Source organism: Ranitomeya imitator, chromosome 1 (genome assembly GCF_032444005.1).
Source record: "Ranitomeya imitator isolate aRanImi1 chromosome 1, aRanImi1.pri, whole genome shotgun sequence".
NCBI classification, from domain to species: domain Eukaryota; kingdom Metazoa; phylum Chordata; class Amphibia; order Anura; family Dendrobatidae; genus Ranitomeya; species Ranitomeya imitator.
The window spans coordinates 1,239,637,073-1,239,660,398 of NC_091282.1; the positions used below are offsets into that span (position 1 = coordinate 1,239,637,073).

Below are 23,326 nucleotides of genomic sequence, written 5' to 3' on the forward strand. Positions count from 1 at the left end.
GTTATACGGGCACTGCTCCACTTTGGCTGTTGGGGCTAATCAGTACTGAGCCCGTACTCAGGGGCTACCCCAAAGTGAGGGTGAGAAAAGTCCCATTTCACCTAAACTGTTCCCGAGGTCCAGTCGCGCCACTGCTATTAGGTCTGACACCCCTCAGCGTGACACGATGGTGCAGTCGCCCAGGGTAACCAGTCTCGTATATGGACTGTCTTGATTCCCGGCTGCAATCCGGAGCATACCATTTGTCTTCTGTTTGTATGTTGGACTTTAAAGTCACTTTGTTTTGAACTTTCCTGGATCACTGCCCGTCTGTGACACCGCACCAACCCCGCTGCACTGCATTAGATATGAGATAACTATAATCATATGATAATAGATATAAGACTGATGGAAACGTAAGATATATAACAAATAAACGGAAAGATCTGCACTGTATATACCTGCAAAAAAGTGACAGTAAAACCAGAAAGTCCGCTCTGCTACCAGTATAACCTGAGGCAGAATAGAAGAGCTGAATGAGTTACACCTGAGCAATAGGAAATCAAGTACACTGATTTTTTCCCTCCCGACCCCAATCATTGAATACAACCCTCTCGATGCACGGTGGCGGCTCATGTCACAGATGGCTTGTGTGCGTTTCAATAAAGCTGATTAAAAAAAAAAAGAGAAAAATCGTAGCTATTGAGCATAGAGGGGAGTGGCGGAGCTGAGCTCAGCTGATGCTGGCTCCTGGAGACCAGAGCTCACATACAACACATTGGAGCTGTCACTGGAGAGGAGAGCAGAGCCCCACTGCTGCTGCCGCTGTGTGTACTCTCAATAAACCCCGTGAAACCCGCCTGCAATAAAAGAACACTGCCCTCTAAACCCTGTGGGATTATATTCTTATAATATACCGGGAGGAGGCAAGTGCAAGCACCAACGAGGTGAGTAGTTGTGTGCATGCATCCATCCTACTCTCCATGCAAATGTCAGATGTCTGGGTACCAGAGGAGGAAATGGAATTTGCAATTATTGTCAAATTTTGCAAAAAATTTTTTGCAATTTTTTTTTTATTTTTAGGTTGTTGAAAAAATTAGCCGGTCTCCATGAGCACAGTACTATACTCAACAATGGTCCTCTTGCCTGGTGTGATTTCATTGCAGGCAGGCATGTTGGAAGGATGCTGATCTGATGGGGAGGGAGGGGGGATTTGGCTGCTGATGTACAGGGAAGAGCGGCTTTTCCTTTCTTTATTCCCTCGTGTTGATCCTTTGTGATGGGAATAATATAATAGCAGACATCTGCACGTCTCTTTCCCCTTTGCCTCATTCACAAACCTGCCCTCCCTCTCTACTATCACACCATTGCATCCACTGCCTTATACAGACCAGCTGGCATTAAAAATGTATAAGGCGGGGGGGTGGGGGTATTTTTGAATTTATGCATTTTAGGCCTCGGAATTAATTTTTTTTTTACCTTTTTTATCTTCTTTTATTTTGGAAGCATTCAAACCACCCGCTTAATATTGGTTTTTAGAATGTCTTACATTCTGGGGATTGTGGGGTCAAGAAGAAGAGAAAGAGTTTTCAATAAATCTGTATACAACTTTATTATCATGTATTTTATTTTTTATTTTTTTTAACTTTATGGTTCTTGCAATTATGAATTATAGACAATTAAAGAAAATACTCGTGATTTATTTATTTATTCTGTTCCCTTTTTTGCTTCATTTGCACTTTTGCATTCTCGACCGATACATTGTGCGCTATTCTTTATTATTTAGTGCAATTTTCAGCAACTTTCAAGAGTTTTCCTACGTGTTGTGTTGTCTGACTCCTGATGTGAAGTCTTGGTCCAGCCTGTGACTGAGCTTACAGGAAGGTTGCCCAGAACTTCTTGTATAGAAATAGATGTATGTCATTTCTTATACACATAGGCTGGTACATGGTCACTGAAGGCATTTTTTTTATTTCACTTTATTTCCATTATTATTATTTTTTATTATTATTGTATTATTATTATTATTATAATTTTTGTATTAGTAATAATTGCATGTTGGTGGTTTGTATTATTATTATTATTATTAGTAGTAGTAGCAGTAGCAGTAGTAGTAGTGGTGCCATATTATACTCATGTTTAATTATTAGCTTATTATTAATACATTTTAAGAAAATGTTTTAGTAGCATTAGCTCATTATTACATACAAGTTTATAACTATTAATACTTTCTGATTTATTATCGGTATTATTAGCTGTCTATTAATTATTCTTACTATTTTAAGTGGTGCATTATTGGTATTAGTAGTTCATAAGAAATTATTAATTAATAATATTATTGTTATTAATAATAATAATAATAATAATTTTAGTAATTTATTTTTAGCATTTTTAGTTGTCTAATAAAGGTAACTCATTATTATGTTCTTATTTATCATTCCAGTTATTTTTTTTAATAATATGTATTTGATCAGTATTTTATTATTTTTATTATTATTATTATTATTATTATTATTATTATTTTATTGTTATTTAGCATTGTAAATAAGTAATAGTAATTTTAAAAGGTGTCCTTTTTATTATTATTATTAGTGTTATTTGCTGTCCATTTATTATTATTATTATTATTATTATTATTATTATTATTAGTGTTTATAGCTGTACATTAAATATTATTAAAATTATTATGATGTTTATTATTGGTGCTACTATCTATTAATTATTATTATTATTATTATTATTATATTTATTATTGGTTCTACTACCTTTTAATTAGTATTATATTTATTATTATATTTATTATTGGTATTTTTTGCTTTCCGTTAGTTATTATTTACCTAGATGCCTGTGTTGTCTCCGATGCGCACATGTTACCCCTGGATCTCGGTAGCACTGGGATGAGCTGGCGATGGTCGTCCAGGGGTTGACTCATCACTCTGTTCAGCACATAGATAAGCCATTGCTCAGTGTAATCAGGGTCCTCGCCGGTCTGTGGTGGGTCACTATTGTGAATACTCCAGAGAGGGAGCATTATGTTATTGCTGATGAAGATGTCATCGCTGCAGCTGCTGCTGGTGATACGGCCTTTTAGTATTATGTAATCTGGTGTCTATGTGTTATTAAGCTTTTCTATATGGCTGTCTGTAAATAATCTTTATTTTTCTAGGGTCGATGCAATAAGTTTTACTTTTTATGTCCACTTTTGTTGAATCATCATTTATTGATGCTCTGCCTTACTTTGGTTTAATCGGCTCTTACTTTTTAGATTCACTTGTTTGTGCAATTGATTATGGGGACTGATAAATCAGGCGAATCGAGTTGATGAACGCATGACTGGGTGTCCCCATGTTTAAAGATCACAAAATTTTCATAATCGACATAAAAATGAGAGTTAATCATTTTTTTATTAATTTGCATTGTTACTGTGAATAGAATCTTGTGTTTGTTATGCTATAAGGTTCTTATTGTTTTTTCTATCACTTTGACATCTTGTTTTTATCTTTAGGTATGATACCGGTATCTTGGTCATCGTATGACATTATAATGGGGCAGCACGGTGGCGCAGTGGTTAGCACTGCAGCCTTGCAGCGCTGGGGTCCTGGGTTCTAATCCCAACCAGGACAACATCTGCAAAGAGTTTGTATGTTCTCTCCGTGTTTGCGTGGGTTTCCTCCGGGTTCTCCGGTTTCCTCCCACATTCCAAAGACATACTGATAGGGATTCTAGATTGTGAGCCCCATCGGGGACAGCAATGATAATGTGTGCAAAACTGTAAAGCGCTGCGGAATATGTTAGCGCTATATAAAAATAAAGATTATTATTATTATTATTATTATAATGGGTCAATGGACAAATCCTAAATTTGGGGCCTAAATTTGGTGCCTGTGAAGATCTGAGGTTGTGGGTTGTAATAATCACTTAGGCAGATGGCCTTACATCCATGGTTTTTCAATAACTCCAGGTATAGGGCCAAAATTCATAGTCCCCAGACCACAAGATCCCCTCCCCAGGGCCAATAGTCCCACTGCCCCCGTATCTGGCGATACTCACTGTCTCTCAACTTTTGGTTGGCCCACAGATTTCGTATCTCCCGCCAGTATAGTCTGTAGTCACAGTCCAGGCTCCTCAAAATGACAGGTAACACAACCAAAGCCCATGTGTTCAGCAGCAACAGTTCCAGTTAAGAAAGTTCCTGAAATCTAGATGACAAATCCCTCAACAGTAGCATGTGTGTTTAGGTCAGCCGGCAAACAATCTGCAAGATCCATACGTCATTCATCCATGTCCTCCTTTACGTCATCCTCGATCCTCTCTCTTCGATGTCACTCCAACAACTTCCACCCCTTAAACATTTGCTTTTAGCTCAAAGAATGAAGCAGGTTCTAGTATCCCATCACCTGGGATGGTATGTGAGACCCCCTGTGGTGACGGTTCCCCTGGGTCTACACAAGGGCCTAGTGGCTATAAGAACAATGGAATGATAGAGTTCATTGATTACTACTCTTGGGTTTGGCCTTAGATTTACATAAGATCTAGCCAGCATGTTTCCTCTGTTTACTGTCACTGAATGGAAGCATTGGTTCCTGAGGCTGGACTGAAGAGCAAGCAAATCCCTAATAAAAGCTATAATACAATAATATTATCGCAACCGGTGCTCCGTGCTGTAAAACGTCTGTAACCCGTAGAGCTGTGAACTCCGCTCTACGACAATTCGTCCTATAGTCTTTAGTAAGTGACCAGCTCCTCACAGTGCTCAACTTTTTGGCTTGGTGTTGACAGACATTGATGAAATCTCCTATGACCGAGCTACCGAAAAGTCAACGGGCGTCTACTGTATTTTTTTTTCAATCAATGTACTAATATTATGGGGATTATCATCAAGACGTTACTGGAACATCATGCTTACTGTATGTCTTTGTCTTTGGGTATGACATGGATGTGAAGAGATATCACTGACATCTTGCAAAAAATCCTATGAGGAGCCTAGATTTGGTGCCCAGCTTTTTGGCTTGGTGTCAACAGGCACTGATCAAATCTCTTATGACCAAGCTACCAAAAAGTCAAAGGGCATCTACTGTATTTTTTTTTATCAAAGTAGTAATGTTTTTGGGATTATCAGCAAGTCGTTACTAGAAACTTATGCTTAACTTATGTTTCCATCTTTGGGTATGACAGAAACATAAGAAATCATGGGCGTCTTGCCACAATATATTGGGTCAATTGACAAATCTAAAGAGGAGTTTAAAGTTGGTGCCCAACATTTTGGCTTGGTGTCAACAGACATTGATGAAATCTCTTATGACTGGGCTACTAGAAAAGTCAAAGGGCTTCTACTGTATTTTATCTATTGATGTCGTAAAATCTAATTGGGCTTATCAGCAAGTCGCTACTGGACCCTCTAGTAAAATTTTTGAAAAATAATGAAGGGGAGAAACAAATAATTTCCCATCACTTTATGGCAAAAAATTGGGAATTAAAGTGAGTATGTTATTAATTTAAAGGGAACCTGTCACCCCCCTCCCAGGCGTTTTTTAACTAAAAGAGCCACCTTGTGCAGCACTAATGCTGCATTCCGTCAAGGTGGCTCTTTTAGTTGGGTCCCTGCCAACGCTGAACTATTGGTTTTTAGAATTTGCCTTTCCTACCTGTAGTTGGTCAGGGGGGCATATCTTTTCCCCCCTGACACAAACGTCTCCCAGCCATCACTCAGGGCCTCCGTGCGCCGGGCACCGTCTCCACTTCCTTCATTAACGTCCCCGGAACCTGCGCTGTAAGTTTTTTTTGTGGGCATGCGCAGTTTGCGCTGCCTTTCAACTCCCATCACATGATGGGAACTTACAGCGCAGGCACCGGGGACGTTAGTGAAGTAAGTGGAGGTGGCACCCGGCGCACAGAGGCCCTGAGTCATGGCTGGGAGGCGTTTGTGTCAGGGGGGGAAAAACATGCCCACCTGACACTACAGGTAGGAAAGGCAATTTCTAAAAATGAATAGTTCAGCGTTGGCAGGGACCTTAACTAAAAGAGCTTTCTTGACAGAATGCAGCATTAGTGTTGCACAAGGTGGCTCTTTTAGTTAAAAACGCCTGGTTGGGGGGGTGACAGGTTCCCTTTAATAGTATAAAATGTAATCAAATTAGAGGAAAACAAGAAAAACCTTAAAGAGGTAAAATAAAACTGTATATGTAAAAATATCTAACAACTTAGTCATAGTCACTTACTCACAATCGGTCACCCACCTCCTTGGATCCTGAGCAGACCTTGCTTTAATGTGCTCTTACACAGGAAGAGGAGACATAACCCTTCCATAAGCCGCCAGACTGCAGTCAGGTGACATGGAGAAGCGCCTCATCATAAAAATTCCAATGACGCGCTGCTGAAATTACCTGACCACTGCAACCAATCACTAACCACAGTTGTTCTGCTGCTGGTGGACAAAGGTTGCACCTTTTTCTGCACAAGTGCAGATATCAGAGAGGCCTGTGTGGAATACAGGCGGGTGCTGATAGATGGGTATCACTTGGCTATTTTTTCCAATATACCTGGGATCATTTCATTTTGTCTGGACAACCACCACTTGAAGTTACATTTGCAATAATAAAAGAAAGGCCGGTACTTTCCTAAACTTGTAGACTTTAATTCAAAAGTATCCATGCAGCTTTACATGAACACCCGAGCCTTACACTATGGCCGGTCCGAATAACTAAACCAATTGTTACCATCCACCTCTCGTGTCTCCCCTTTTCCTCATAGTTTGTAGCTTGCGAGCAGCAGGGCCCTCATTCCTCCTGGTATCTGTTTTGAACTGTGATTTCTGTTATGCTGTAATGTCTATTGTCTGTACAAGTCCCCTCTATAATTTGTAAAGCGCTGCGGAATATGTTGGTGCTATATAAATAAAAATTATTATTACTATTATTATTATCCAAGAAAAGGCCTCAAATATGGGACATATTTCGGTTCAACCGATGTCTCAGGAAAAACCTAAATGCGTCACCTGTTTCTTGCTTTTAGTTTTAAAAGAAGAAGAGTAAGTGCCGGCCTTTGGACGAGAAAACCATAGTGTCAACTGGTCTTCTGCCCGAGAAATGGTAGTTTAAAAATTCTCATACTCACACTTTTTCAAAGAGTTAGGCTATGTGCACACGTTCGGAAGTGCCGCGGAAATTTCAGCTGCAATTCAGCAACTCCCTGCAGCGGGAAATACGCATGCGGAATTGGCATGCGTATTCCCGCTAAACACTAGCGTTTTGTAAGCGTAATTAGCTTGCAAAATGCTAGCGTTTTCCAAGCGATCTGTAGCATCCATCAAATGTTTGACAAGTGTGACCAACTTTTTCTATTGATGCTGCCTATGCAGCATCAATAGTAAAAAGATATAATGTTAAAAATAATTTAAAAAATAAAAAATCATGATATTCTCACCTTCCGGTGGCCCCCGCAACCTTCACGCACCTCACGATGCTCCCGGCAGCTCCCGTTCCCAGTGATGCCTCACAGCAATGACCCCAGATGACGTAGCATCATGCGAGACCGCTACGTCATCACAGGTCATTGTCGCAAGGCATCACTGGGAACGGGAACTTGCCGGAAGCATGGCTAAGGCCTGGGCTGGATCCGGGGGCCGCCAGAAGGTGAGTATATAACTATTTCTTATTCCCAGGAGAGTCTCCTCTATTCCACACCCAGGTACCATCCACACATAATCCGCTTACTATGCTTATGGTAGGCATAGCCCCATGCAGAAAGTAAGCGGATCAATGCATTTCTAAGTGTGTGAAATCGCCGAAGAATGAGTGTGCTGCTTATTTTTCCAGGATGCGATTCCGCCGTGGAAAAATACGCAGCATTAGCACAGCATTGCAGAATCTCACTGAATTCAATGGCTTGTATATGCATTTTTGCAGCGTTTTCGTGGTAAAAAAACGTGGCAAAAATGCATACAATCCGCAACGTGATCACATAGCCTTAAAATTGTTATCTTCGTTGACTTTTTGTAAGAAGTGCTCAATTTTAAAGACAGTTCAGGATGAACGTTTGCATTTATGTGGGGGCTTGAATATTAGAAACATTCCTGTTTAATGAAGACCTATTATTTACCATTAATATGTAATTTTTTACCAAATGTAAATCTGGCATTGTGTCATGATTTTACCACGACAGAGAGGAGTCAGAAGACCGCAGCATCTGATTTCTCCTACTCCTGCCCGGATTAGAAGCACCTCACCTTCATGTTAAATGGTGCAGGTTTCTCTTATGCTCAGTAGAGAGCTCCTAGAAGCTTTCCTGCATTAAGGTTATCCACTGTTCATAGATTTTGGGCGTGTGATAATTCCCTTTCTTTTGCTACTTTGGTTTAACCTCATCCTCCACTCCCCAATACATTCGACTGCTTTCTGTGTGTATATTTGAATGTTTGGCATTTTTTGTTATCCCTGTTCATATTACCTTATTATTAGTCTTGTTGGTGTATTGCAGTACACTACTACTCCGCTCTTCCCTTGGTGGGGGAAGGGTACAGACTAAGGGTGGATTCAAGAGCTAAAGCAAGGTATTTGGAATTCCTTGCATGAGGAGATGGTGATGGTGAACTCATTCGAAGGGTTCAAGAAGGATGTCTTTCTGGAGCGTAACAATATTGTATCTTAACCCCTTCATGACCCAGCCTATTTTGACCTTAAAGACCTTGCCGTTTTTTGCAATTCTGACCAGTGTCCCTTTATGAGGTAATAACTCAGGAACGCTTCAACGGATCCTAGCGGTTCTGAGATTGTTTTTTCGTGACATATTGGGCTTCATGTTAGTGGTAAATTTAGGTCAATAAATTCTGCGTTTATTTGTGATAAAAACGGAAATTTGGCAAAAATTTGGAAAATTTTGCAATTTTCACATTTTGAATTTTTATTCTGTTAAACCAGAGAGATATGTGACACAAAATAGTTAATAAATAACATTTCCCACATGTTTACTTTACATCAGCACAATTTTGGAAACAAAATTTTTTTTTGTTAGGAAGTTATAAGGGTTAAAATTTGACCAGCGATTTGTCATTTTTACAACGAAATTTACAAAACCATTTTTTTTTAGGGACCACCTCACATTTGAAGTCAGTTTGAGGGGTCTATATGGCTGAAAATACCCAAAAGTGACACCATTCTAAAAACTGCACCCCTCAAGGTACTCAAAACCACATTCAAGAAGTTTATTAACCCTTCAGGTGCTTCACAGCAGCAGAAGCAACATGGAAGGAAAAAATGAACATTTAACTTTTTAGTCACAAAAATTATATTTTAGCAACAATTTTTTTATTTTCCCAATGGTAAAAGGAGAAACTGAACCAAGAAAGTTGTTGTCCAATTTGTCCTGAGTACGCTGATACCTCATATGTGGGGGTAAACCACTGTTTGGGCGCACGGCAGGGCTTGGAAGGGAAGGAGCGCCATTTGACTTTTTGAATCAAAAATTGGCTCCACTCTTTAGCGGACACCATGTCACGTTTGGAAAGCCCCCGTGTGCCTAAAAATTGGAGCTCCCCCACAAGTGACCCCATTTTGGAAACTAGACATCCCAAGGAACTTATCTAGATGCATAGTGAGCACTTTGAACCCCCAGGTGCTTCACAAATTGATCCGTAAAAATGAAAAAGTACTTTTTTTTCACAAAAAAATTCTTTTAGCCTCAATTTTTTCATTTTCACATGGGCAACAGGATAAAATGGATCCTAAAATGTGTTGGGCAATTTCTCCTGAGTACACCAATACCTCACATGTGGGGGTAAACCACTGTTTGGGCACATGGTAAGGCTCGGAAGGGAAGGAGCGCCGTTTGACTTTTTGAATGAAAAATTATTTCCATCGTTAGCGGACACCATGTCGCGTTTGGATAGCTCCTGTGTGCCTAAACATTGGCGCTCCCCCACAAGTGACCCCATTTTGGAAACTAGACCCCCCAAGGAACTTATTTAGATGCCTAGTGAGCACTTTAAACCCTCAGGTGCTTCACAAATTGATCTGTAAAAATGAAAAAGTACTTTTTTTCACAAAAAAATTATTTTCGCCTCAATTTTTTCATTTTCACATGGGCAGTAGGATAAAATGGATCATAAAATTTGTTGGGCAATTTCTCCCGAGTACGCCGATACCTCATATGTGGGGGTAAACCACTGTTTGGGCACTCGGCAGGGCTCGGAAGGGAAGGCGCGCCATTTGACTTTTTGAATGGAAAATTAGCTCCAATTGTTAGCGCACACCATGTTGCGTTTGGAGAGCCCCTGTGTGCCTAAACATTGGAGCTCCCCCACAAGTGACCCCATTTTGGAAACTAGACCCCCCAAGGAACTTATCTAGATGCATATTGAGCACTTTAAACCCCCAGGTGCTTCACAGAAGTTTATAACGCAGAGCCATGAAAATAAAAAATATTTTTTCTTTCCTCAAAAATGATTTTTTAGCCTGGAATTTCCTATTTTGCCAAGGATAATAGGAGAAATTGGACCCCAAATATTGTTGTCCAGTTTGTCCTGAGTATGCTGATACCCCATATGTGGGGGTAAACCACTGTTTGGGCGCACGGCAGGGCTCGGAAGGGATGGCACGCCATTTGGCTTTTTAAATGGAAAATTAGCTCCAATCATTAGCGGACACCATGTCACGTTTGGAGAGCCCCTGTGTGCCTAAACATTGGAGATCCCCCAGAAATGACACCATTTTGGAAACTAGACCCCCAAAGGAACTAATCTAGATGTGTGGTGAGGACTTTGAACCCCCAAGTGCTTCACAGAAGTTTATAACGCAGAGCCATGAAAATAAAAAAAAAAAATTATTTTCTCAAAAATGATCTTTTAGCCTGCAATTTTTTATTTTCCCAAGGGTAACAGGAGAAATTTGACCCCAAAAGTTGTTGTCCAGTTTCTCCTGAGTACGCTGATACCCCATATGTGGGGGTAAACCACTGTTTGGGCACATGCCGAGGCTCGGAAGTGAAGTAGTGACGTTTTGAAATGCAGACTTTGATGGAATGCTCTGTGGGCGTCACGTTGCGTTTGCAAAGCCCCTGATGTGCCTAAACAGTAGAAACCCCCCACAAGTGACCGCATTTTGGAAACTAGACCCCGAAAGGAACTTATCTAGATGTGTGGTGAGCACTTTGAACCCCCAAGCGCTTCATAGAAGTTTATAATGCAGAGCCGTGAAAATAATAAATACGTTTTCTTTCCTCAAAAATAATTATTTAGCCCAGAATTTTTTATTTTCCCAAGGGTTACAGGAGAAATTGGACCCCAAACGTTGTTGTCCAGTTTCTCCTGAATACGCTGATACCCCATGAGTGGGGGTAAACCACTGTTTGGGCACACGTCGGGGCTCAGAAGGGAAGTAGTGACTTTTGAAATGCAGACTTTGATGGAATGGTCTACGGGTGTCACGTTGCGTTTGCAGAGCCCCTGGTGTGCCTAAACAGTAGAAACCCCCACAAGTGACCCCATTTTAGAAACTAGACCCCCCAAGGAACTTATCTAGATATGTGGTGAGCACTTTGAACCCCCAAGTGCTTCACAGACGTTTACAACGCAGAGCCGTGAAAATAAAAAATCATTTTTCTTTCCTCAAAAATTATGTTTTAGCAAGCATTTTTTTTAGATTCACAAGGGTAACAGGAGAAATTGGACCCCAGTAATTGTTGCGCAGTTTGTCCTGAGTATGCTGGTACCCCATATGTGGGGGTAAACCACTGTTTGGGTACACGTCGGGGCTCAGAAGTGAGGGAGCACCATTTGACTTTTTGAATACGAGATTGGCTGGAATCAATGGTGGCGCCATGTTGCGTTTGGAGACCCCTGATGTGCCTAAACAGTGGTAACCCCTCAATTCTACCTCCAACACTAACCCCAACACACCCCTAACTCTAATCCCAACTGTAGCCGCCATAACCCTAATCACAACCCTAACCGCAACACACCCCTAACCACAACCCTAACCCCAACACACCCCTAACCCTAACCACAACCCTAATTCCAACCCTAACCCTAAGGCTATGTGCCCACGTTGCAGATTCGTGTGAGATATTTCCGCACCATTTTTGAAAAATCCGCGGGTAAAAGGCACTGCGTTTTACCTGCGGATTTTCCGCGGATTTCCAGTGTTTTTTGTGCGGATTTCACCTGCGGATTCCTATTGAGGAACAGGTGTAAAACGCTGCGGAATCCGCACAAAGAATTGACATGCTGCGGAAAATACAACGCAGCGTTTCCGCGCGGTATTTTCCGCACCATGGGCACAGCGGATTTGGTTTTTCATATGTTTACATGGTACTGTAAACCTGATGGAACACTGCTGCGAATCCGCAGCCAAATCCGCACCGTGTGCACATAGCCTAATTCTAAAGGTATGTGCACACGCTGCGGAAAACGCTGCGGATCCGCAGCAGTTTCCCATGAGTTTACAGTTCAATGTAAACCTACGGGAAACAAAAATCGCTGTACACATGCTGCGGAAAAACTGCACGGAAACGCAGCGGTTTACATTCCGCAGCATGTCACTTCTTTTGTGCGGATTCCGCAGCGGTTTTACAACTGCTCCAATAGAAAATCGCAGTTGTAAAACCGCAGTGAAATGCGCAGAAAAAAACGCGGTAAATCCGCCATAAATCCGCAGCGGTTTAGCACTGCGGATTTATCAAATCCGCAGTGGAAAAATCCGCAGAGGACCAGAATACGTGTGCACATACCGAAACCCTAACCCTAGCCCTAACCCTACCCCTAGCCCTAACCCTAGCCCTAACCCTACCCCTAACCCTAGCCCTAACCCTACCCCTAACCCTACCCCTAACCCTACCCCTACCCCTAGCCCTAACCCTAACCCTAACCCTAACCCTACCCCTAACCCTACTTTTAACCCTACCCCTAACCCTAACCCTATTCTAACATTAGTGGAAAAAAAAATTTCTTTATTTTTTTTTTGTCCCTACCTATGGGGGTGACAAAGGGGGGGGGGTCATTTATTATTTTTTTTATTTTGATCACTGAGATAGATTATATCTCAGTGATCAAAATGCACTTTGGAACGAATCTGCCGGCCGGCAGATTCGGCGGGCGCACTGCAGATGCGCCCGCCATTTTGGAAGATGGCGGCGCCCAGGGAGAAGACGGACGGGACCCCGGCTGGATCGGTAAGTATGATGGGGTGGGGGGGGACCACGGGGGGGGGATCGGAGCACGGGGGGGGATCGGAGCACGGGGGGGGGATCGGAGCACGGGGGGGGATCGGAGCACGGGGGGGAATCGGAGCGCGGGAGGGGTGGAACGGAGCACGGGGGGGCTGGAATGGAGCACGGGGGGGGCTGTAATGGAGCACGGGGGGGTGGAACGGAGCACCGGGGGGTGTGGATCGGAGTGCAGGGGGGGTGATTGGAGCACGGGGGGGTGATTGGAGCACGGGGGGAGCGGACAAGAGCACGGGGGGGAGCGGAGCACTGGACGGAGGGGAGCCGGAGCAGTGTACCGGCCAGATCGGGGGGCTGCGGGGGCGATCGGGGGAGTGGGGTGGGGGCACATTAGTATTTCCAGCCATGGCCGATGATATTTCAGCATCGGCCATGGCTGGATTGTAATATTTCACCCGTTATAATAGGTGAAATATTACAAATCGCTCTGATTGGCAGTTTCACTTTCAACAGCCAATCAGAGCGATCGTAGCCACGAGGGGGTGAAGCCACCCCCCCTGGGCTAAACTACCACTCCCCCTGTCCCTGCAGATCGGGTGAAATGGGAGTTAACCCTTTCACCCGGCCTGCAGGGACGCGATCTTTCCATGACGCCGCATAGGCGTCATGGGTCGGATTGGCACCGACTTTCATGACGCCTACGTGGCGTTATGGGTCGGGAAGGGGTTAAAGTTATTAGGATCTTTAGAAGGACGTAGATCTGGGGGTTTATTCTGATGGAATATAGGCTGAACTGGATGGACAAATGTCTTGTACATGGCCCCAACGTCATCACAATCAGAAGCAGTCCGGGAAACAGGGTGAGCTAGGGCACCCTCCTAGGGACAGGAATGGATCCCCTGGTACTGGGACACCTGACAACAGAGTCATGACACATTGTTTATCTTTTTCTTGTTGGTCCTGAGATACTGTATAGCTCAATCTTCCCTGTACACAAATCTAGCTTCTTTAACCAAATAGGCGTGCTCCTCAAGAAGACCCTGATGGGCAGCATGGTGGCTCAGTGGTTAGCACTGCAGCCCTGGAGTCCTGGATTCAAATCCCACCAAGGACAACATCTGCAAGGAGTTTTTATGTTCTCCCCGTGTTTGCGTGGGTTTCCTCCGGGTACTCCGGATTCTTCCCACATTCCAAAGACATACTGATAGGGAATTTAGATTGTGAGCCCCATTGGGGTCAGCGATGATAAAGTGTGCAAACAGTAAAGTGCTGCGGAATATGTTAGCGCTATATAAAAATAAAGATTATTATTATTTATTGATGGAGAAGAGTTGAAGACCACACCAACTTAGCTGAAAAGAGTACAGTAAATTTATGTAGCGATAAAAAAAAAGACCATATCTCAAGAACTGAGAGGTTCAAGAACAAATAATGATCAGTGCCACATTCCGGAGATCAGTGATAGGTGTTGTTTAACCCTTTTACAAATATATACGTCGTCAGCCGTGCCCCTGACTTAGGTGCGGGCTACGACACTGAACCCGCATCTTTCACCACACTAGATGGCTGATTTAACAAATGCCGGCTGGAAGCGCATCGCAAATCTCTCTCATCGGCGCCCCTGTCACATAACCGCAGGGTGCCAATGGGTTGTCTTGACAGCTGAGGGTCTTTAAAAGATGCGTGAGGTTCTGAAATTTAGCATTTTGGCCCAGGGGCTTCATCGAAGTCCAGTACTGTAAATGAAGTGTAATAATTGGGGTCATGTTTCACATTTTGCATTGGGGCATTAAAATGTTGACCATCCTTGGGATTCAAGTCTGCCATCACGCTATGTGACGGCAGACTTGTGAATCTTCACAGTGCGCAGTGTGCGAGCTGTCAGGATTCTTGAGAGCCAAAAGCAGAGTGGTACGTGACTGTAAATATATGATATGCATACAGGCGGTCATGTTCAGACTAGACTTGTGCAGCATCACTAAATACAAGTGAATTGAGCAACACTGGACATGGCTAGTCATAGTATCGCCGGGAGTATGCAAATCACATTCTTAGAATCTCAAGACTGCACACTCCCGGCGCCAGCACTGGAGAATCCTGACATTGCGGTGTGAGGATTCACATAGAGTGAATACAGACTTCAGCCTGAATCCTGAACAACCCCATTAGGAACCTTGAGTTATGTTGAAAAACGTGAATTAATTGTTTCTTCCCTTAAAAGGGAAAAGGGGGCGCTATACTCAGAATACAACACATTGTATAACTCACATATTTATGTTTAATTTTTTTTTTTATCTTAAGCAATATGTTTTTTTCCATATCACAATCTGTATTAAAGCAAAAAAATAGAAATCTTGGTATTTTCACATCAGCTACTGGGGATTATTTAGATGCTGATTTTCTATAGTTTCAGGAAACAACACATGTACATAGCAACAATAAACAGATTCTAACCCTATCTTTTCTATTGAAGCATCTAATGAGTATGTGCAAATGCCATTGTGAAGTGAGGAGGAGTTTTAGGAGCTTTGACCTTATCTATTGTGAACTCTGAATCCTGTGTTATCAGTTGTATATAGAGGTGTTATCAGTCACTGAGATCCTGAAATCTAAAATAGCCCTACTGGAATTTTTAGTTTTTTAAAGTCGTGATATGAAAAATAAGTCTAATTTTTTTTCAAATATAACTAAAAAAACAACCCTGATTTAAACAACAACTAAGTTTCCGATGATTGCTTCCATCTAATACTTCTAGCAGATTTTTTGGATAGCTAAAAACATTTTTATAAAAATTATATAAAGCTATCAGACAGAGAGCAGATAGTGGTGCGTTATCCAAAGCATAGTTGGAATTTCCATAAAGAAATAAACAGGCTTCCATCTGACAATTCCTTGACTTTGCAGTGACCTTAGAAGGTGCATAAATCATGGAAAATGTGTCTAGTCCGCTGCCAAGTCATTCCTTATCAATGTTGCGTTAAATGTCACCTACTGAAGCAGCGGGTATGAAAAAATAAATGGAATGTATAGGATATGCGTTCAGTATATTCTACATGTTCAGGCTCTAACAATATATATTCTTGTACATAGTGGCAGTATTATAGCAGTTATATTCTTGTACATAGGGGCAGTATTATAGTAGTTATATTCTTGTACATAGGGGCAGTATTATGGTAGTTATATTCTTGTACATAGGGGCAAGTATTATAGTAGTTATATTCTTGTATATAGGGAGCAGTATTATAGTAGTTATATTCTTGTACATAGGAGCAGTATTATAGTAATTATATTCTTGTACATAGGAGCAGTATTATAGTAGTTATATTCTTGAACACAGGAGCAGTATTATAGTAGTTATATTCTTGTATATAGGGGCAGTATTATAGTAGTTATATTCTTCTACATAGGAGCAGTATTATAGTAGTTATATTCTTGTACATAGGGGCAGTATTATAGTAGTTATATTCTTGTACATAGGAGCAGTATTATAGTAGTTATATTCTTGTACATAGGGGCAGTATTATAGTAGTTATATTCTTGTATATAGGGGCAGTATTATAGTAGTTATATTCTTGAACACAGGAGCAGTGTTATAGTAGTTGTATTCTTGAACACAGGAGCAGTATTATAGTAGTTACAGTTATATGAAAAAGTTTGGGCACCCCTATTAATATTAAGCTTAAAGTTTTATAAAAATTGTTTTTTTTTGCAACAGCTATTTCAGTTTCATATATCTAATAACAGTTGGACACATTAATGTTTCTGCCTTGAAATGAGGTTTATTGTACTAACAGAAAATGTGCAATCTGCATTCAAACAAAATTTGACAGGTGCATAAGTATGGGCACCCACCAGAAAAGTGGCATTAATATTTAGTAGATCCTCCTTTTGCAAAAATAACAGCCTCTAGTCGCTTCCTGTAGCTTTTAATGAGTTCCTGGATCCTGGATGAAGGTATTTTTGACCATTCCTCTTTACAAAACAATTCCAGTTCAGTTAAGTTTGATGGTCGCCGAGCATGGACAGCCCTCTTCAAATGATCCCACAGATGTTCAATGATATTCAGGTCTGGGGACTGGGATGGCCATTCCAGAACAGTGTAATTGTTCCTCTGCATGAATGCCTGAGTAGATTTGGAGCCGTGTTTTGGATCATTGTCTTGCTGAAAGATCCATCCCCTGCGTAACTTCAACTTTGTCACTGATTCATGAACATTACTGTCAAGAATCTGCTGATACTGAGAGGAATCCATGCGTCCCTCAACTTTAACAAGATTCCCGATGGTGCCAGCATTGGCCACACAGCCCCAAAGCATGATGGAACCTCCACCAAATTTTACTGTGGGTAGCAAGTGTTTTTCTTGGAATGCTGTGTTTTTTAGCCGTCAACGCCTTTTTGTAAGACCAAACAACACAATCTTGGTTTCATCAGTCCACAGGACCTTCTTCCACAAAGAAATTGGCTTCTCCAAATGTGCTTTTGCATACCTCAGCGGACTCTGTTTGTGGCGTGCTTGCAGAAACGGCTTTTTTCACATCACTCTCCCATACAGCTTCTCCTTGTGCAAAGTGCGTTGTTTAGTTGACCGATGCACAGTGACACCATCTGCAGCAAGTTGACCTCTGGAGGTGGTCTGAGGATTGTCCTTGACTGTTCTCACCATTCTTCTTCTCTGCCTTTCTGATGTTTTTCTTGGCCTGCCACTTCTGGCCTTAACAAGCACTGTACCTGTGTTCTTCCATTTCCTTACTATGTTCCTCACAGTGGAAATTGACAGCTTAAATCTCTAAGACAGCTTTTTGTATCCTTCCCCTGAACAACTATGTTGAATAATCTTTGTTTTCAGATCATTAGACATTTGTTTTGAGGAGCCCATGATGCCACTCTTCAGAGGAGATTCAAACAGGAGAACAACTTGCAAGTGGCCACTTTAAGTAGCTTTTCTCATGATTGCATACACCTGGCTATGAAGTTCAAAGCTCAATGAGGTTAGAAAACCAAAAAAAAAGTGCTTTAGTAAGTCAGTAAAAAGTAGATAGGAGTATTTAAAACAAGAAAATGATAAGGGCGCCCATACTTATGCACCTGTCAAATTGTGTTTGAATGCAGATTGCACATTTTCTGTTAGAACAATAAACCTCATTTCAAGGCAGAAACATTACTGTGTCCAACAGTTATTAGATATATGAAACTGAAATAACTGTTGCCAAAAAACTATTTTTATAAAACATTAAGCTAAAGATTAATAGGGGTGCCCAAACTTTTTCATATAACTGTATATTCTTGTACATAGGAGCAGTATTATAGTAGTTATATTCTTGTACATAGGAGCAGTATTATAGTAGTTATATTCTTGTACTGTACATAGGGGCAGTATTATAGTAGTTATATTCTTGTACATAGGGGCAGTATTATAGTAGTTAAATTCTTGTACATAGGGGGACAGTATTATAGTAGTTATATCCTTGTACATAGTGGCAGTATTATAGTAGTTATATTCTTGTACATAGGAGCAGTATTATAGTAGTTATATTCTTGTACATAGGAGCAGTATTATAGTAGTCATATTCTTGTACATAGGAGCAGTATTATAGTAGTCATATTCTTGTACATAGGAGCAGTATTATAGTAGTTATATTCTTGTACATAGTGGCAGTATTATAGTAGTTAAATTCTTGTACATAGGGGGACAGTATTATAGTACTTATATTCTTGTACATAGTGGCAGTATTATAGTAGTTATATTCTTGTACATAGGAGCAGTATTATAGTAGTTATATTCTTGTACATAGTGGCAGTATTATAGTAGTTATATTCTTGTACATAGGAGCAGTATTATAGTAGTTATATTCTTGTACATAGGGGGCAGTATTATAGTAGTTATATTCTTGTACATAGGGGCAGTATTATAGTAGTTATATTCTTGTACATAGGAGCAGTATTATAGTAGTCATATTCTTGTACATAGGAGCAGTATTATAGTAGTTATATTCTTGTACATAGTGGCAGTATTATAGTAGTTATATTCTTGTACATAGGAGCAGTATTATAGTAGTTATATTCTTGTACTGTGCATAGTGGCAGTATTATAGTAGTTATATTCTTGTACTGTACATAGTGGCAGTATTATAGTAGTTATATTCTTGTACATAGGGGCAGTATTATAGTAGTTATATTCTTGTACATAGGGGCAGTATTATGGTAGTTATATTCTTATACATAGGAGCAGTATTATAGTAGTTATATTCTTGTATATAGGGGCAGTATTCTAGTAGTTATATTCTTGTACATAGGAACAGTATTATAGTAGTTATATTCTTGTACATAGTGGCAGTATTATAGTAGTTATATTCTTGTACATAGGAGCATTATTATAGTAGTTATATTCTTGTACATAGGAGCATTATTATAGTAGTTATATTCTTGTACTTTACATAGTGGCAGTATTATAGTAGTTATATTCTTGTACATAGCAGCAGTATTATAGTAGTTATATTCTTGTACATAGTGGCAGTATTATAGTAGTTATATTCTTGTACATAGGAGCAGTATTATAGCAGTTATATTCTTGTACATAGGAGCATTATTATAGTAGTTATATTCTTGTACTTTACATAGTGGCAGTATTATAGTAGTTATATTCTTGTACATAGCAGCAGTATTATAGTAGTTATATTCTTGTACATAGTGGCAGTATTATAGTAGTTATATTCTTGTACATAGGAGCAGTATTATAGTAGTTATATCCTTGTACATAGGGACCAGTACGGTTTACCATGGCAGAGAGAGGCCAGAAGACTGCAGTGTCTGATTTTATGTACTCCTGCACTAATCTGAAGCACCACTCCTTCAAATTAAATGGTACAGGTTTCTTTTAGTAGTGCAGTGATTTATCTTTTCAGCATGGAGTTCCTGAAGCTTCCCAGCTTGGATTGTGTTAGCTTTTCAGTATTGGCCACACTCCTATATACTCACCTCTGGCAATCTGGAACACCAGTGTTAGTCTTGTGCTGCCTGGTGTGGAGTGGAAGAGTCGGTTTTTGGTAGAAGCGTTTTGGAGTGTTGATCTGTGACTGTTGCTAAGTGTTTCAGCTGTGTACAATTCCTCGTCCTCTCCTATTTATTTTCCCTACCTTTTCTCCCCAGTGTTCCCCTCTGTTGTATGTGAGTGCATATTTGTATTATTGGTATTTTCATTTATTCCTGTATATCCTCTCTTGTTAGTCTGGTTTGTGAACAGTACAGACCAAAAGTTTGGACACACCTTTTCATTTAACCTCTTTCTGACCTCAGACGGGATAGTACGTCCAAGGTCAGATACCGCGCTTTGATGCAGGGCTCCGGCGGTGAGCCCGCATCAAAGCCAGGACATGTCAGCTGTTTTGAACAGCTGACATGTGCCCGCAATAGCAGCGGGTGAAATTGCGATTCACCCGCCGCTACTAACTAGTTAAATGCCGCTGTCAAACGCTGACAGCGGCATTTAACCGGCGCTTCCGGCCCGGCGGCTGGAAGTGAGCGCATCGCCCATCCGTCACATGATCGGGGGTCAGCGATGCTTCTGCATTGTAACCATAGAGGTCCTTGAGACCTCTATGGTTACTGATCCCGGCTAGATGTGAGCGCCACCCTGTGGTTGGCGCTCATAGCACACCTGCATTTCTGCTGCATAGCAGCGATCTAGTGATCGCTGCTATGTAGCAGAGGCGATCGTGCTGTGCCTGCTTCTAGCCTCCCATGGAGGCTATTGAAGCATGGCAAAAGTAAAAAAAAAGTAAAAAAAATATGAAAAAAAAAATATATATATATAAAAGTTTAAATCACCCCACTTTCGCCCCATTCATCAATAAAGAAAAAATCAAACCTACACATAATTGGTATCGCCGCGTTCAGAATTGCCCGATCTATCAACAAAAAAGAAAGGATCAACCTGATCGCTAAACGGCGTAGCGAGAAAAAAATTAGAAACGCCAGAATTACGTTTTGTGGTCACTGCGACATTGCATTAAAATGCAATAATGGGCGATCAAAAGAACGTATCTGCACCAACATGCTATCATTAAAAACGGCAGCTCAGCATGCAAAAAATAAGCCCTCACCGACCCCAGATCATGAAAAGTGGAGATACTACGGGTATCGGAAAATGGCGCAATTGTTTTTTTTTTAGCAAAGTTTGCAATTTTTTTTCACCACTTAGATAAAAGAGAACCTAGCCATGCTTGGTGTCTATAAACTCGTAATGACCTGTAAAATCATAATGGCAGGTCAGTTTTAGCATTTAGTGAACCTAGTAAAAAGCCTATCAAAAAACAAGTGTGGGATTGCACTTTTTTTTTCAATTTCACCGCACTTGGAATTTTTTTCCCGTTTTCTACTACATGACATGCTAAAAACAATGATGTCGTTCAAAAGTACAACTTGTTTCGCAAGAAATAAGTCCTCACATGGCCATATTGACAGAAAAATAAAAAAGTTATGGCTCTGGGAAGAAGGGGAGCGAAAAACGATCACGGAAAAACGGAAAATCCCAAGGTCATGAAGGGGTTAAAGATTTTTCTGTATTTACATGACTATGAAAATTGTACATTGACACTGAAGGCATCAAAACTATGAATTAACACATGTGGAATTATATACTTAACAAAAAAGTGTGAAGCAACTGAAATTATGTCTTATATTCTAGGTTCTTCAAAGTAGCCACCTTTTGCTTTGATGACTGCTTTGCACACTCTTGGCATTCTCTTGATGAGCTTCAAGAAGTAGTCACCGGAAATGGTCTTCCAACAATCTTGAAGGAGTTCCCAGAGATGCTTAGCACTTGTTGGCCCTTTTGCCTTCACTCTGCGGTCCAGCTCACCCCAAACCATCTCGATTGGGTTCAGGTCTGGTGACTTTGGAGGCCAGGTCATCTGGTGTAGCACCCCATCACTCTCCTTCTTGGTCAAACAGCCCTTACACAGCCTGGAGGTGTGTTTCGGGTCATTGTCCTGTTGAAAAATAAATGATGGTCCAACAAAACACAAACCAGATGGAATAGCATGCTGCTGCAAGATGCTGTGGTAGCCATGCTGGTTCAGTATGCCTTCAATTTTGAATAAATCCCCAACAGTGTTACCAGCAAAGCCCCCCCCCCCCCACACCATCACACCTCCTCATCCATGCTTCACAGTGGGAACCAGGCATGTAGAGTCCATCCATTCACCTTTTCTGCGTCGCACAAAGACACGGTGGTTGGAACCAAAAATCTCAAATTTGGACTCATCAGACCATAGCACAGATTTCCACTGGTCTAATGTCCATTCCTTGTGTTCTTCTGCCCAAACAAGTCTCTTCTGCTTGTTGCCTGTCCTTAGCAGTGGTTTCCTAGCAGCTATTTTACCATGAAGGCCTGCTGCACAAAGTCTCCTCTTAACAGTTGTTGTAGAGATGTGTCTGCTGCTAGAACTCTGTATGGCATTGACCTGGTCTCTAATCTGAGCTGCTGTTAACCAGCGATTTCTGAGGCTGGTGACTCGGATAAACTTATCCTCAGCAGCAGAGATGACTCTTGGTCTTCCTTTCCTGGGGCGGTCCTCATGTGAGCCAGTTTCTTTGTAGCGCTTGATGGTTTTTGCTACTGCACTTGGGGACACTTTCAAAGTTTTCTCAATTTTTCGGACTGACGTGACCTTCCTTTCTTAAAGTAATAATGGCCACTCGTTTTTCTTTACTTAGCTGCTGTTTTCTTGCCATAATACAAATTCTAACAGTCTATTCAGTAGGACCATCAGCTGTGTATCCACCAGACTTTTGCACAACACAACTGATGGTCCCAACCCCATTTATAAGGCAAGAAATCCTACTTATTAAACCTGACAGGGCACACCTGTGAAGTGAAAACGATTTCCGGTGACTACCTCTTGAAGCTCATCAAGAGAATGCCAAGAGTGTGCAAAGCAGTCATCAAAGAAAAAGGTGGCTACTTTGAAGAACCTAGAATATAAGACATATTTGCAGTTGTTTCACACTTTTTTTGTTAAGTATATAATTCCACATGTGTTAATTCATAGTTTTGATGCCTTCAATGTGAATTTACAATTTTCATAGTCATGAAAATACAGAAAAATCTTTAAATGAGAAGGTATGTCCAATCTTTTGGTCTGTCCTGTATATACATACATTATTCTGCCCCTCTTCCCTGGTCAGGGCAAGG

At 41.1% G+C, this 23,326-nt stretch overlaps 1 protein-coding gene across 1 annotated transcript in view; it reads left to right on the forward strand.

Annotated features, from left to right (window-relative positions):
• Nucleotides 1-738: 738 nt before the first annotated feature.
• The window catches only part of LOC138657394 (catenin alpha-2-like), an 805,109-nt gene continuing 782,521 nt past the window's right edge, over nt 739-23,326 (forward strand). Inside the window, exon 1 of the mRNA XM_069745156.1 lies at nt 739-926. The gene's annotated coding sequence lies outside the window, so the exon portion shown is untranslated. The remainder of the gene's footprint in view (nt 927-23,326) is intronic.